The sequence below is a fragment of the Bombus pascuorum genome, unplaced genomic scaffold, assembly GCF_905332965.1.
Source record: "Bombus pascuorum unplaced genomic scaffold, iyBomPasc1.1, whole genome shotgun sequence".
Lineage (NCBI taxonomy): Eukaryota > Metazoa > Arthropoda > Insecta > Hymenoptera > Apidae > Bombus > Bombus pascuorum.
This window is the reverse complement of record NW_026869730.1, coordinates 1,515,801-1,533,752: the sequence shown is the minus strand read 5'-3', so window position 1 is coordinate 1,533,752 and position 17,952 is coordinate 1,515,801. Positions and strand designations below refer to the sequence as shown.

At 38.5% G+C, this 17,952-nt stretch overlaps 1 protein-coding gene across 1 annotated transcript in view; it reads left to right on the top strand.

Moving 5' to 3' along the window:
- LOC132915635 (E-selectin-like) overlaps window positions 1–17,321 on the top strand; it is a 171,253-nt gene extending 153,932 nt beyond the window's left edge. Inside the window, exon 8 of the mRNA XM_060975472.1 lies at window positions 17,203–17,321. The gene's annotated coding sequence lies outside the window, so the exon portion shown is untranslated. The remainder of the gene's footprint in view (window positions 1–17,202) is intronic.
- The last annotated feature ends 631 nt before the right edge of the window (window positions 17,322–17,952 follow it).

Genomic DNA, 17,952 nt, shown 5'->3' with positions numbered 1-17,952 from the left:
GTACCGAGCTCGACATACCGACGCAAACTATACCGCGTGTTTTATTACCTACATCGCCATTAGAGCTTACCTATCAGTCCACAAAAGAAAACAAAACTCACCATTCAAATAATATGTTAATCTTCTGCGTTCTTTGGATTACTTTCAACGCAATTACATCTTTCTGTTGCTAGAAAGTTTCGTGTGTACGAGAGAAAAGTTGTTACTGACACGTGTGATGTATCATTTCAATTTTAGATTTCCTTCGAACACTGCAAGTCCTTTCGCTTTTTGAAAAGAAATGAAATGAAATGAAATGAAATGAAAACGTTGAGGTATTTGGAACCCAGCAGAGTTACAAATTGAAAAAGTAGGTAATTTTCAGTCAATTACCTTGAAAATTTTCTTAAAGCATATCTCTTTCGTTCTATCGTTATAACGTTCTGTACAAGTACTAAACCTTTCAACGTTCAACAAAATTTGTTTCACCCACTTTTTAATGCATTTCTAACACACGGCAAAGTTGTTCATGTTTTGAATCTAGCATAAATGGAACAGCATTTTAATCATTTAAAGTGCACCTCTCCTGTGGACCTTGAAGTTTCAGTACGCGGAACATTCGATTCAACGCGTATATAGGAAGTTGATGAAATAAATATAAACTTTTCGCGTAATAATGTTTTATCCTATCTTAAAATACGAGAGAAACGAAAGAGGAATAGCGAAAGTTATGCAGTTATGGTTAAATAGAATACGTTTAGGAAGTCAAATGTAATAGAAAAAATAATATAAGCAGCTTCGTGTAACGATTTTATTTTGTAATTATCTTTATTTCCGATGAACAATGGGGGTTGTAAAACAGTTTTATGCGTGAAATAAAATAAATATATCGTTTGGAGCAAATTTCAATATCACTCGACGACACAAAACAATGTAAAATGTCTTTGCTATACAAAGTTACTCGATAAGACGAAATAGCTTTTCGCTCACAATTCCATTCGACAATTGTTCCGTGCACGCACTTTCCGCATAGTATATAGGATGTTTCGTTTCGATATTTCGCATTGAATATAGATACTTTCTTAAATCAATATTCTAGACAAAAATAAGGAAATGTTTTTCAAACTATCAAACTATTTTATTACTTTATATCATTTGAAGATCGACGTATTATGGATAATTGAAACCTATTCTTCGTCAGATGCAATAATACGATAATAAAAAATATATTATTACGAAACTGTGAATGTTTAGCTTTTTATGAACACAACTAAAGAAACGAAACCTTGATAGAAATTTGTTTTACTTATTAAATATTATAACGAGAATTACATCTACTCTTGCATATTAGACACGCATATTCTGTACATTTAAATTCCTCATAAATGCATACAAGTTTTCAACGATCGTAAAAAAATCAAACGAAAAATCAACGATCGAAAGAATCAGCTGGAGGGAAAAGATCATCGATCATTAACATTTATATCGTCTATTAACTTGGCATGTTTTCTACTTCGATAGGAGTAATGTAGATATTAAAATGTTTGAAGAAAATGAAACTCTCTTTTACTGAATCCGGGGAAGCTGACAAACGTACTCAGGACACATTTCGTAACGTCCGCCTAAAACCTTGGTTGGCTTTTTACGCTTTTCCTTTACGCCCTAATTCCGTGTATGTACTAGAGGTCCTTTCCTGCATATCTAACACTGCAAATCGTGTGATTAGAAATAAAGATTCATTTTCATTTATCAAATTCCCACGTTCGTGAATATTACGTAATTTTTGAAACATTAAAAAATAACAATTTAGTAGTTTCTATTTGCAGATTTATTATTAATAACGTTCGCCGTTACTCTTTCAAAATATGTATTTTGTACTTTTCCCCTAATCTAAAAATCTTCTATTTTCTTTCTAAATAACTATTTGTAACACATGTACCGTATATTAGCAAGGAACAATGTAACTGTTAGCGTATCATAATTCCTTTCTAAAAAAATGTTTAAAGAAATTTTCTTTCTGAAGGAAATTAGAGACAATTTGAAGGGAGATTGAAAGAAAGAAAATTAAAAAAGATTAACGATCCTTAGAAAATTAAACGATATAATGGAAAATGACAGAAGTTGAAAATATTTTTCACAAACGTCTAATTTATGCAGCATATTCAAACCAAATCGTTTCTGAACCATTACCATTATTAAAATAGCTGCCGCTTTAATTATTTTCAGCTGCGCATTAAAATAATGCTTTAAAAATTTAAATATACCTTTTAAACTGTCATGCTATTTTGTAGGAAAATGGATTTATTAATATTCCCGTTAAGTAGTTATTTGTATTATAAAAGAATTAACATCAGAATGTAATTATTTGCAGCAATGGTTGTTATAGTAATAAATAAAAATATCAGAAATTTTGGAAACGTATGATTTTATTATTAATTAAATTTACTTTCTGCCGATATTTTCCGGAGAAACGAATAGCGTAATAGCGGAGAAACGAATAGACACAGTACCCAGTACCGAGAGACTACAAATTAATTAAATTAAAAAATATTTCGATATTTCGAAATATTCAGATTATCCTGTCAATCTTTAACCATAATTTCAAAGATTTCAGAGAGCAAAGATTTTCCAAAGTTCTCGAATTAAAGATTTCATCCGGGTTTCTCTTCTCCCCTGAGCCGCTCGATTATTCATATGTTCGACGTAGCACAGACATTCGCGAACCATCATGATCGACAGTGAAATGGAAAAGAGGGAAGTAAAAACGGAGGAAACAGTCGAGAAGTGTGCGTCAATAAGGTTCCATCTAAAAGTGGAAGTGACCTGCAAAGTATCGATACGACAAGTAGATCCGGTCAGACCTCGAAATACGTACGATGAATACGTATCTCGTTTCTGTCCCGATACGGTTTAGATCACAGAGAGAAGTTGTTTCGTTGGACGAAGTATCGTGAGGTGAATAGATTTTGAACACAGAACTTGGCACGAAGTTTGCGCAGCCGGAACACGAAAGACAGAGACGAGATGACCTTGGACTTTCGCTAGCGAAGCTACCTTGAATTTAACTGTAAGTTTGATGCAGTTACTCCGACGAGAAATAAATTGCTCGATGAATTTTTGTATTTGAACTTTTGTAGTTGACAACAATTTTGTAGTTGAATTAAAATCTTGAACTCTTTCTTTCTTTATTGCTTGTAACTTGTAAGTTAATGAGTTTTTAAGCATTTCTCTTAAGCAGTTTGTTTCCGTTGAATCTCGTAAGTTTTGCTTTAAAAGTTACCGTCTATGTACTATTCTCGGACAATATAATTAATAATACGATATAGTTTTATTCTAAATTTTTGAAGTTCTGTTCTTTTCTAACCAAGCACGCTAATTACATATTCGTTTATTTTGCAGCATAAAATTAAATCTACATTAACCTTAAAGTTACAAAATAGTTAATATACAAAATGTTGCACTTTATTCTAATCTTCAAACACTCAAAGATGTAACAGAGATACCTATCGTCACTGAAAAATTGTTTATGAAACAAAAATTTATAAAACGAATCGTCAAATAATAATAATAATAATAATAATAATAATAATAATAAAAGTTAAAACCGAACGACCGTATATATTACACAATATGTATAGGAAAAAGTTGTTTAAAACGTTGATCTTGGCAACAGGTTTCAAAGTCATCGAAATCGGTGAGATCGCGGTCTATTCTCGATAATTACCAAAAATAATCTGCATAGGTATCCGCAGTCTAGTTATTCGTAACCAAATATCAGTTATGACAACTATGGTCCCTGTAACTAACATCGTTGGTAAAAACTAACATCGTTCGAGTGTGATTCGAACCTATTCACGACACACGCGTATTATCGACGCGCAGGAACAGAAAAGAGATTACGAACGTGATGTGGAGAGTAATCAAGCAGAATATGAAATATTAAAGGAAACGGGCGTCTTTTAGTTCTTGACACTTGAGAAGATAACGCGGGAGGCGCGTGCCTGTGCCAGTACCGTTTTTCGCCTAAATGTTCTCCGTGGCTGGCCGCTTTAAGCGAAAAAGCCCTCAGCCTTGTGTATAACGCTCGCTCGTTTGTCCGTGTGTTCGTGACCGAGACTTTTTATCCAGCCTGTACACTCGTGTATACCTTCATGTACGACGTACAACACGATGTCGCGATTTTAAGCGAATCTGGTCGCCTTGGGAGGTCGCTTTATACTCGTTTAAAAGTGGAAAATATCCTAACAGGCTGAAAACTAGACGCACTTTTAAGGCAATTTTCATCGCATAAACAACAATACAAGTAAATCAATTTATCGCTTATTACGGTTTGCTACGCCCTTTGAATCATTTCCCACCTGATCGTACTTTCCTATGGTTGATAAACTTTTTATGTTTGAAGGAAGTACGAGAGATGGTACGAGGTGAAGGATAAAAGGTTGCTACCTTTATCGAGTGGTTGTTGATGACGCTGTTAGTCGTTCAAGAGTTTTCGGGTGCAGACCCCTCTTAGGGCCCATTCTGCAGTCTCATAAATCCTTACCTTTTCAATGGTCTTGAAATTGTAATCACAATTACAATTACAAAATAACGAAAACAGAGTCGTTTAAACGGAAACGTGTACACAGAGTTACTATCTATCATTTATCGGCGCGTGATATTAACAATAACGAAATAATTTTTCAATTTCAACAATAAAGCTTTTGACGTTTTTAATTAGTAAACGTGAACGTCGAAATCAAAACACGATGTTCTTTTATTAATACATTTTCATATTTCTCGTAACGTCAATTAAATTGTTTAACTTTTTGGTAAATCATTTTGGAATAAACATAGTTTATCTCTACAGTGCTAACGAACGTGTCGAAAATGTATCAATTTGTCATTGTTTTAGAACTGAATAATTTGTATTGGAATAAAAAATAAAGTATAATATTTGTTACCGATTTGTTTAATTTAAGAGGTTACAAAATCATGTAAATAATATAGCTATACGTATAAATTTAGAAACTTTTATACATTGTTGTTATGTGTTCCATTATTTATATATATTATTTAACATTTAATACTTCTTTATTATTATTTATATACTATATCTTTATTATGTATTCCTATATTCAATGTAGCGGCTGATGTCAATGTCATAAAAACGTGTAAAATCTAGTTAACTAAATTCTCTCCTAAATTCATTTGAAAAGCTACGTCCAAACGATTTACCAAAATGATATAGTACTATTTAGCATATCTGAAGCTGCAATACCGCACATCAAATTAATCTCGTGTGGCTAGCATTGCACGATAATTAAAACATACAGTTGGCACGAGGTTAATTATTTCAGCGATATAAACAGAGAAATTTAACTACGATTTATATATGACATTTATTTGTTATTTAACTCTTTGCAACTAGAATTTCGTTTGCCTACGAAGATGCTCTACTCGTAACACCGGTAATGAAAAAGATATTCTCTGTGACACGTACAATATAAAAGATACCTTATGTTGTAATATAATATGGAATAAGCGTCCGAATGTTTTTCTGAATCTGCCTATGTACAACTTTCTTCCTTCCTCTCTTTAATTCAACGTAAGACTCAAATCGATATCGTTTATTAAGTCGCTGCGATTTTTTTTTCCCATTCTCCCAAGAAGATTAAAAGAAGGAAGAAAAAATAGCTGCTTCTACATTGGAGCAATTAGCTTTCGATCGTATTGGACCTTCGGCCGAATAGCCTAATTAAATTAATTCCACGATAATAGACACCGTATCAATGTCGCGATGCGGTTTAAGCGCGCTAATTTGTAAGTGGTATCATGTAATTTGCACTCGACAGTCAAGTGCAATTTCCATGGAATCGATCGTCCGACACGCGTACAACACATTGCGTCGTGGAATGCTTTGAACAATCTGCAGCTTGTTGCTTCAGTAACGTATGCTTACACTGGATCAAACGATTGTTTGATATCGTTCACAAAGTTGCTATCGCCTTCTTCGTGACTAATCAATAAGTTTATGATGCTCCGTTCTCTAACATTTCCATCTTTTGGAAAGTTTACAGTCTTTTGAACGAGCTGCATCGGGGTTAAGTGAATGCTCGAATGAGATCGGTTCGGAGCTTCGATTGTTCGAATGGCGTTGTCTCTAATAAATAAGAAGGAGAAATATGTATTTACGACCTGTTGAAGTGGTCGCCACATCTAAGAAAACTCTACACCTGGTCTTTAGTTTTGGCTTCAAGGTTTTTCAGTCTTTGGGTAACACTGCTAGCGTGCGGATCTGGACCAGCTCACACTGTATTCCACACATTGTACTTTAATATACACAATATATATATGTCGGAGATGAAGAGACACCGCCCCCCCCCCCGTTGGAATTATTTGGAAAAGCCTCAATACTGTAGCATTTACGAAATAACCCAGACACAGTCATTCGAAACTTGAGACAATGAGTTTAGGCTCGAGGCGACAACCGGTCGCCGAGCGTAGCCACGGTCACGGGATGAACGTTCCACCTAACAGAGATATAAAGTAACATAGCTTTCCTTTAAAGAATTGGCAGTACAGACACTTGACAATAAGACATTCCAACAGCCCCGCAGCTCGCCACACACAGACCCCATTCTTTGGGCAAGATGATCGCCAGATGCCGATGCATCGTTTACAGTTTATGTTCAGATAGCCTGAGGAACCGTTACAAATCTTAGGATTTAGTTAACTAAAGTCCTTCAGACTGACAAACAGTCTTTATTCTATCAGCCTGTAAATCTGTCACCTATTGCGGGAAGTTATGGGAAAACCTGATTTGGTCACGTACGACGTTGCCTGCTAGGAACTCTCTCTCTAGGGCGGCTAGCATCCTTTTCTAACCGCCAACATAGAAATTGACCAATTAACAGCAGCGTCTATTTCCCTCACCCTCCGAGTGGAGGCTTTCTTTGACGAATCCGATGATCTCGTGCCCTTAGGCACACCCCATCATAGTTTTCCTCTGCAGCGTCGTCGCGACGCAAAGTCATTCCTTCCTGGCAATCTCATTAGCTAAGAGTCAATCAAGCGTTCCTTGTATCAGGAGTAGTAAGTCGAGTTCGACTTAGACTTTGAAGCAAAGTATATTCGTTATCCCGTTGACCGTGGATTCGCTATATCGAACCTAGGGCCATTGTCATTAGCGTCCAGTTACCGCGTCCGATCGTCAATCTCGTATCAGCCATACTTGTGTAATAAATATCTGTGCGACAACCATGAACAACACTGGTGAAGATCCATTATACGCCCCTAACGCCAACCCGACATATATATATATTTTCTATCTTACATTTTATCCACGCGTTTCTTTGTATCCACATACATAAAATAACCTTAACATGTCCAATGTGTGTATATGCTGTGTGTTTATTTTGACGATGTCTTTGGGTTATTATCAGCATTTATACATTTGATTCGATCAGTAATGTTCGTATTTCTTACTATATGAAGATGTCAGTGAAAGAAAAGCGTGTAGTCTTATCTCTAGAAACGAAAAATGAAATAATAAATGGATTATAACAGGGTGAAATTATAACTGACGGATATGGGAGTGCTGACGGATATTAGTGTCCGCGCAAGCGTAACAACTAAGCACGACCCAATTCCGTAATTAAAACGAGCGTTAAGCGCGTCTGCCAATGGCTGGATGTTCGGAATCGTGAAGAGCAACACGATGTCGTTTCGCAGCCCTTTGCGATCAATCGTCGTCGATCGAGCGAAAAGGCGGTAGAGAACGGACTCGCGCCGTGTTAAATGCGAACCTCTTCCACTGGATTGAATCCTCGAACGGGGCGGACAGGCTGGCGGCGGTTGCCGTGCCACGATTCACTGGCTTGAATAATTTACTCCATCGTCCGGGAACCACCGACGCTGAAAGCGTCCCGCGCTGACTTTCGACTTTCCCTTATATCGTCGGATCTCTCCACCTTATGTGACTTTTTATAAGAATTTCTTTTTTTTTGTAAGATAAATTGGAAGTTTCCCATGATATAAATGCTAGACTGCGATTTAGGGAATCTTGATGGTACTATAAACGTATTTGGAAGAGTCGCGCAACAGGTGGAATCCGTTATATACTTCTCGTTCCTGAATTCTTCACTCGCTGTTGGAAATGTTTACCCTCGTACACATACCTACACACACTACCTTTTCATCCACTATGCTGTTAGGCTACTGCGCTAATAAGAATTTCTACTCTGTTGCTGCATAATAAGACCTCGTTTTTTAAAATAAAGTATAGTTAATCTTACATAGTACCTTCGAGATATCATGTTATTTAATCGAAAGGTAATTATTTTGATAATTCCAGATTTATAAAAACTATTATCCGTAGTATTTAAAAATTCTTAAAATGGAACCGTTATTAATATATCTGGCTATGCTACCAACCAAACAGCTATGCGACTTAAGTCAGATAATCAACAACAAAAATGGACTTATCATACCTTTTTCCGTATGCTTTTTATTTCCTATCGTTTTGCCATTGCTTCAGTCACGGTATAAGTTGACCATTAATTGCTGACAGGTACGAACAATCAACGGTTATAATCAAGTCGAATCAGTCATCGGTACGACGAACCGCAGTTTGGCGGAAATTCGAGTTTACGAGCGGTCGCTTCGATTTCACGTAAACGTTCCTTCTCGACCGATAGGAAATTTCGGAAACATCTAAAGTGACAATTAGGATAATTGCCGTGTGATGTCGTCGTTAGAGCCGATTTTGGTTACGTACATCCACTCGGTAACAGAATAGAAAGTAGGATTTACTTTAAAGCGGAGCTTCCAATTGAACGTTGTTTCTACCACCACTATACAGAACAAAGATGCGAATATTCAAGTAATTACATTTACGGATTGCCAAGGATTATTTCAACTGCTCAGTTTCAGTTTGTTCCAATCTCTGAGCTAAATAATACACGCGTCATCCATCTTAAAGCGGAAGTAACGAAGTAAAATGTTTTCGTATGAAATATAATGGCTCGTGGAACCATTTGAACGCTACATTATGTGTATTACGCGAAATACTTTGAAATTTCATTAATGTTGTAATAAGAAAGGGCGGTCGTGATTATATGTAGTAATTAAATTTGAAATCAATCTGGGAAAAATTGCAGGATTTATTACGAGCATAAATTTAGTAAAACAAAAGACAACACGAATGCAATCATCTCAAATACAATTATTATAATAAGCATTGGAGATGGTCCTGTTTAAGTAGTTTTGTAAACTCTGCGAAATATCTACTTACACTGAATATCTTGTTGTTTCTATATGTACATTTTTTAACTTATTTCAAACTTTACCGATATAATCACGATAATCGTGTATCATTACAGTGCTAATGAGACTTCAAAATGTTTCGTGTCTCATGCTGAAAAAAGTAGCTTCGAATCGATAACTCACACTCTAGACGAAAATAGAAGCCACTTAATTCGAGACTCCTATCGTTAATTCTTCGCGATCAATTTTCAAAGGGCAGTGTCAGATGTAGCGTATATACGTTCTTTGGAATGTTTTTCCATTTATTTCTGTTCAACAAAGTATATGATCTAATGTTTCAATGTAATGGATACAGTAGAAAGAAATACTTTAAACAAATTCTGTAATGGAAGAAGTTTTTATATGTTTGATGCTATTAAAATAAAATTATTGTTTTCGCTAGAAGCGCCATTACATTGGTACAAGTAATAGACTGATTTAAGTAACGTCTAGATGCACTTTACGAAGATTATTTATAAAAGGTAGGAATGAAAAACCATAAACTAAATTAAAATTACGTAAATTTCAATAATAATTGTAAATGAATGAAAATCACGAATGATACGTTGAAGTTGGAGTTGGTGAAATATAAATAGTTTATATCCTTCTTAGAAAATCAATAATTTCCTTTATTATTATTTATCTTTTCAATGTCCTTTTTATCCTTTATCAACAGATCTTCAGCATCTAAAGACGAAAACTATCTGTAACTATCTCTAATTTTTTATCTTCTTCTTTGTCAAAGTAGCAGTAACAAGACATAAAAATAAATTTTTCCTAATTAATACGAAGCTCTATAAAATAACCTAAAGTTCAGTTTATCTAAATTTATGCTTAAATTTACATTACTTTCTGTTTTTTACTTTCAAATAATTTTGCAATCTTCTTAAACAATTCTTATAATAATCTCACATGTTGTTATCTCTTTCTCATTTCGTTAACTAGTTTTCTCAATCTTTATGTTTATTTATTCCTTTTACCTCCGACCATTTTAAATGCAACTTCAAAAAAGACAAACTGTTTTCGTTACTAAGACAACTTGAACAAAGAAGACATTATATTCGTGTTATGTGTGTACATGTACATAGGTATGCATATCAAAACTCGTAGAATATTTTGAGCGTATTTGTTGAAAGTTTCTGAGCAGTCACCAAGCTTCAAACAAAACCTGTTGGTACTTCAAAAGGAGACGCCTCACTAATTAAACGTGTTTCATCCTTTCGGTACTTCCAAAGGATGTCCCCCCTTTATTTGCGTCCTTTTTTTACATCTTTTGCCTCTCCCCTCTTTCCTCTTCCTTTCTTCTTTCACTTCTCTTCTACTTGTATTTTCTTCTTAATCTCTCCTTCAGTTTTATCTATGAATATTTCGCTCCACTTTTTCTATATCGTCGCAGCATGTTTCATATTTTATTTTTTATTACGTTCCAGCACAGTTTCTGGTATTTTACATTCTACTACCCCTTCTCTTTGTTTTTTTTTCTACCGGGGGAAGTTTTCCATATTTTTGCTCTTGCTTCTTCGCGTTTTTCTTTATTACTCTTAACACTATTCTTTGATTCATGAGTTCTCCTTGGTATTTCCATTTGTTCTTTATAGACAAAAAAGATTATCATCAGGAAACGTTTTATTGTTTCATTTCCAAATTGCAACGTTATTCTTTGGTTTATTAATTTATTTCGTTTTGGCATTCTATTATCACGTTTATCAAATTGTTAAATTTATATGTAGTTTGTTTGCATTAAGTTAAGAGAAGTTTGTTTAATATATTATACGTTATATTCTGTCTTTTCCCGCGAATCTTGAGCTTCATTCGCAATAGCATAACCAGTGTGAAGTTATTTTATTTGATACGAAACGTTCTTTGAAGTTTCAAATGAAGTTGAGGTTCTTTCAATTGTACCTTCAAACTTTATTTTTTATTAACCTTACTCAAATCTTCCTTTTTTGAGAGCCTTACGCAGCTATATAAAATTAACTGAATATGGTATTAGATTACAAAGTTCGTACAAGTACATTCGTTTAAACTTGGATATTACGTTGTCTGGAAACTCGAAACAAATGTTAGACGATTATAAATTACGTATAGCGGGAATTGAAAACAAACTCATAAAAATGGGCATTTCCTACTTTTTCTTGCGTGAAGGAAATTTCAGTATTAGCAATATTTCAGCAAATATGATCTTCGTTATTCATTACTTGAGGTCAGTTTATTCGAACTGAAGTAATTTAACTGCTATGAGCGCAAGCTTCTAAATCGTAACTAGTAGTGGCTGTTTGTTTGATTTTATCCTGCGATCTTCGTATAATTTATATGTCGGAGATGAAAGGACACCGGGCCCCCCCGTTGGAATTATTTGGAAAAGCCTCAATACTGTAACATTTAAGAAATAACCCAACACAGTCGTTCGAGATTTGTGACAATGAGCCATTGGGCTCGAGGCGATAATCGGTCGCCGAAGCGTAGCCACAGTCGCGGGATGAACGTTACGCCTAACAGAGATATGAAGTTATACATAGCTTTCCTTTAAAGAATTGGCAGTACCGACACTTGACAATAAAACATTGTAACAGCCCCGCGGCTCGTCACACAGAGACCGCATTCTTTGAGTAAGATGATCGCCAGATGCCGATGCATTATTCACAGTTTATGCTCAGATAGTCTGAGGAGCCGCTACAAATCTTAGGACTTAGTTAACTAAAGTCCTTCCGATTGACAAACAGTCTTTATGCTATCCGCCCGTAAATCTGTCACCTATTGCGGAAAGATATGGGAGATCAGATTTCCTCATGTGCGACGCTTCCCGCCAGGAACTCTCTCTCAAAGGCGGTTAGAATCTTTTGCTAACCGCCGATATAGAAATTAACCAATTAACAGCAACGCCCATTTCCCTCACCCTCTGTGTGGAGGCTTTCTTTGACGAATCCGATGATCTCGTGCCCTTAGGCACACCCTATCATAGTTTTCCTTTGCAGCGTCGTCGTGACGGAAAGTCATTCCCTTTCTGGCAGTCTCATTGGCCATACGCCTAATGTGCTTGTACGATCGGTGAATAATCTACGTCTTAACAAAGAGCTAATCAAGCGATCCTTGTATCACGAGTAGTAAGTCGAGTCCGATTTAGACTTTGAAGCAAAGTATATTCGTTATCCCGTGGACCGTGGATTCGCTATATCGAACCTAGGGCCATTGTCATTAGCGTCCAGCTACCGCGTCCGATCGTCAATCTTGTATCAGCCATACTTGTGTAATGAATATCTGTGCGACAACCATGAACCACACTGGTGAAGATTCATTATACGCCCCTACCGCTAACCCGACATCAGAAGTGGGATCACCACCGTCTACAATTAAGGAGCAGCTTCTGGCCATCGTGAGTCAATTGAAAGAGCAAGAGGCGGGTGCGGAACCTAAGGAAGTATCACCACCGTCTACAATTTCGAAGCAGCTTCTGGCCATCGTGAGTCAATTGAAAGAGCCAGGGGTGAGTGTGGAACATATGGACATACCATTACCGCCGTTCGATCCCGATATCGTGGGTACCGACCCTGTCGCATGGTGCTCACTTGCCAGTTGTTTCATGGAAGGAAGGCCCATGCGATACAATGAGTTACTTTTCCCCATAAGTCGTGCGCTGAAGGGCGCTGCCGCGGGGTGGCTCACGCAGGTGCCGGTCGATGCAAGCCTTACCTGGCCAAAATTTAAAGAACTTTCTCTTACGCGCTTTGGTGGTATCGAAACGACAACCGAAGCTCTAATGAAGATGGTAGCCGAACCTCGGCTGGAGGGTGAATCCATAGGAGCCTATGGTGTCCGTCTCCGTTCCCTCCTTGGGGCAAGGTGGGATCATCTGGGTGGGATCGAGATAGTCAACGCCACCGTTCTTCATCACCTGAGTCTGCTCGACGAACGTGTCGAGAAACTAGCGCTTACAAGCGACATCAAGACTCGGGATCAATTTTTGGCGGAAATGAAAGCTTTCCACTACGCGAAGAAGAGGCTGGCGCCTTCGTCAGAAAATCCATCAGCTGACCCCGAAGTTAAACGGCAGAAGATACCTGACCCCCGGATCAAGTGTCGTCACTGTGGTATTCCCGGGCATAAGATAGCGGAGTGTCGTACGAGAATGAGAACCGAGAGACAGGAGAAAAGCCGACCGGCTGGATCGCCCAAGGTGTCATGCTTCAAGTGTCGCGGAGAGGGCCACATCGCACCCAACTGCCCGCTGCAGCAGAAAACAAATCGCAACCCCGATAACGAACGTCGAGTCAACTCCTGCGTGGTGGAGTCTTCAACTGGTAACTTAAGCCATCTGGGTGAGTCGTTCTCGTTTTATTTCGATTCTGGAGCCGAATGTTCGCTAATCAAAGAGTCCGTAGCCTCGAAATTTTCCGGCAAAAGAACGACCGACGTAGTAGTAATGCGAGGGATAGGAAATCACCGTATTAATTGCACGTCTCAAATTGCATCCATAGTACGTATTAATGGTTTTGCGTTGGAGATAATTTTTCACATCCTTGCCGACGGCTATCTAAATTACGACATCATGATAGGCCGCGAAATTTTGAGCCAAGGTTTTAACGTAAATATTACCCAAGATAGCCTCAGTATTTGCAGGGCAAAAGCTGCCAATGTTTACAATATAACCGCCGAAAGTAAAATCGATATTAATGGAGTCGACACCGAGGTGCTCGGTGAAGATAAAGACCGATTGATCTCCATCCTCGAAGAATTTAAAAGTTCGTTTAATACGGGTTTCCCGCGTGCACGTGTAAATACGGGACAGTTAGAGATACGTTTGATTGATCCTAATATCACCGTACAAAGAAGCCCCTACAGGCTTAGCGAGGCAGAGCGAAGCATAGTGCGCGAACGAATAAGCGAATTAATTAAGGCAGAAATCATAAGGCCTAGTAACTCACCGTTCGCGAGCCCTATGTTACTCGTAAAGAAGAAGGACGGCTCGGATAGGTTGTGCGTAGATTTTCGAGAGCTAAATAAAAATACGGTCGCGGACCGATATCCTCTACCTCTTATCGCGGATCAAATCGCGAGATTGCAAAGGGCGAAGTACTTCATTAGCCTCGACATGGCCAGCGGGTTCCATCAAATCCCCATTCATCCCAATTCGACAGAATATACAGCGTTTGTCACCCCCGACGTGCAATACGAGTATACGACGATGCCGTTTGGATTGAAAAACGCACCGTCCGTTCTCCAGAGGGCTATTCTCAATGCCTTGGGCGGCCTCGCCCACTCGTACGTCGTTGTCTACCTGGATGACGTCCTAATTATCGCTGAATCGGTAGACCAGGCTCTAGAAAGATTACGCATCGTACTAGGTACCCTCGTAAACGCCGGGTTCTCCTTCAATTTTTCGAAGTGTTCCTTTCTCAAGACGTCTGTACTTTATCTCGGGTACGTAGTTCATAACGGAGAAGTTCGCCCAAATCCGGGTAAAATACGAGCCTTGAGTTCTCTACCGGCACCAACGACCGTCGCTCAACTTAGGCAGTTCATAGGTTTAGCCTCCTATTTCCGAAAATTCGTCCCTAAATTATCACAGGTAATGAAACCGTTGTACGCACTTACCTCCGGTATTAAAAACCTAACTTGGACAGATAGACACGAAACCATAAGGCAAAAAATAATTTCCATCCTGACCAACGAGCCGGTGTTAATGATATTTGACTCGAATTACCCGATAGAATTACATACTGACGCTAGTTCGGACGGATACGGCGCTATTTTAATGCACAAAATCGACGGCAGAAACCGAGTAATAGAATATTACAGTAAGAGAACGAGCCCCGCGGAATCCAGGTATCATTCATATGAACTAGAGACCCTGGCAGTTGTAAACGCCGTTAAACATTTTCGCCACTATCTGCACGGACGGGAATTTCTCGTTGTCACTGATTGTAATTTGTTAAAAGCAGCCCGTAATAAAGTAAGTCTAAGTGACAGGGTTCATAGGTGGTGGGCTTACTTGCAAACTTTCACCTTCGACATTATGTACCGAGAAGGCAAACGAATGGCCCACGTAGATTTCTTCTCGCGTAATCCTGTAGACACCGACCGCGCCCCCACCAACAAGATCGAAGAAAAGAAAATTAATCTGGCCGAAATCTCGGGAGATTGGCTACTAGCGGAACAACGTCGCGACCCTCAAATTTCTGAAATCGTCAACAAACTGCGAAACGACGAGCTCGCGGAAGACATTGCGAGTACGTATGAGTTACGATCCGGTACCCTTTACCGTAAAATACAAAGGAGAGGCAAGACCCTCTGCCTGCCCATCGTACCAAGAGGGTTTAGGTGGTCCGTCATTAACCACATACACCAGTCAATTATGCACTTAGGTTGGGATAAAACGCTCGAGAAACTGTACGAGTATTACTGGTTCGAAGGGATGGCGAAATATGTTCGCAAATTCGTAGAGAACTGTCATGCTTGTCAGATTTCTAAGGCGAATTCAGGCAAAGTGCAAGTTGAATTACATCCCATACCCAAGACCAGCATACCTTGGCATACCATTCACGTAGACATAACGGGAAAGCTGAGCGGCAAGAACGACTCGAAAGAATACGTCATTGTCCTGATCGATGCCTTTACCAAATTTGTATACTTACACCACACTCGTAAAATAGACTCCCTTAGCACCGTTAAGGCACTTAAGTCCGCCATATTTCTATTCGGCAGTCCCTCTCGGATAATAGCGGATCAAGGGCGATGTTTTACCGGCAAAGAATTTCAAGATTTTTGTAAGGATAGACAAATTAAACTCCACCTAATAGCAACCGGTGCTAGTAGAGCGAATGGACAGGTAGAGCGTACTATGGGTACATTAAAGAATATGTTTACAACAGTAGAAACGACCGGGCGATCATGGCAAGACGCGATCGGCGAAATACAGTTAGCTTTAAATTGCATCACTCATCGTGTGACTAAATCGAGTCCGCTAGTATTATTAATTGGTAAAACAGCGAGACCCTACGGGTTACTACTATCTGAAAATACCGAAGAAAAGGAAATAGATATCTGCAACGTAAGACAACAGGCCATACGAAATATGGAAGATAGCGCTAAGTATGATAAGGAAAGATTCGATAAAACGAAAGCCAAAGTAGTTAAATTCAATCTCGGTGACTTTGTATTAAAGAAAAACGAGGAAAGGAACCAAACGAAACTAGATCCGAAATTTAGCGGTCCATTTGTGATAGCGGAAATTTTGGAAGGAGATAGGTACATTTTAAAAACACTAGACGGCAAACGGTCATATAAATACAGCCATGATAGGTTAAAGAAAATGCCAGATAGTCGCGTTCCTACTGAGTTGGACGTCTGCGGTGATGACGAGAACAGTGACCATGACGATGCGAGTACCTCGGTCTCAGAGGATCATTCTGACCACAGCACTTAGCAGAAAGAGTTTGCATATGCCCAGTGTGGCGATATGGCAAAGGACAATGTCTTCATACATGTCCAGCGCGGTAATCAGGTGTCGGATCGAATATAGTGGCTCACATACGCTTACGGGGGGCATACGGCCCAAACAAAGTAAGTGCGAGATCAACACACCGTTACCGAATTCAATTCAAGTATCGTTAACACTACGGAGATAACATCTAACATAGTGTTTGAACAAAAGCTCAGTGTGGTATCATGATCCAGAGAACTGAGGGCCGTCTAGGTGCGAGATCGAGAATGGTCCATCATGTCATTACGCCCAGACTGATGATTCACAAAATGCGACTAGCACTTCGAATATCAATCGTAACGTCACGGATTTCCACTCTCTTTTAACTCTTTCTTTATCAAACGTCCGACCAGAATTTTTGCTGTCAAACTGGACCCTTGACCTATTTTGACACTTAACTAAATTGTAAATAACGACAGTTATATCGAATCTAACATTGGGGAAACCCAATATTCTAGATACACCCGAGGACGTGTGATAGTCAGGATGGCCGTGTCGGAGATGAAAGGACACCGGGCCCCCCCGTTGGAATTATTTGGAAAAGCCTCAATACTGTAGCATTTACGAAATAACCCAGACACAGTCATTCGAAACTTGAGACAATGAGTTTAGGCTCGAGGCGACAACCGGTCGCCGAGCGTAGCCACGGTCACGGGATGAACGTTCCACCTAACAGAGATATGAAGTAACATAGCTTTCCTTTAAAGAATTGGCAGTACAAACACTTGATAATAAGACATTCCAACAACCCCGCAAGTGTTAATAGCAAGTTGACTGATGGAGAAGCTGGTCAAATTCGGTTCGAAGATGTAATAGCAAGTGAAGTTATGAAAAGCGATATTTATATGGGATTAGCGACGGACCAACGGTCGCTTGCAGGTGGAAATGACCGTTGAATATAAAAACACCGGCTTTTTCCACTTTTACCGGATTGAACAATAACCCCAAGAAACTTTTCGACCTGAAGGATGTTTTGAAGCAATTAAGTACCTTTTTCTTTTTTTTTTTTATTTTATTTTGGTTATTTTACAATTTGTCCTTATGGACATTTGGTAAAGCCTTATATCTTATTGGTGAAGAAAAAAAAATAAAATAAAAATAAATATAGCATGTGGGCGGCTACCCCCAGCGGGGTGCCAGCTTCGTTTTTTCTAAGTTATATCTTTTATGAGGTCTATTGGGTGTTTCCTTTTTAGTCTTCTTGCGAT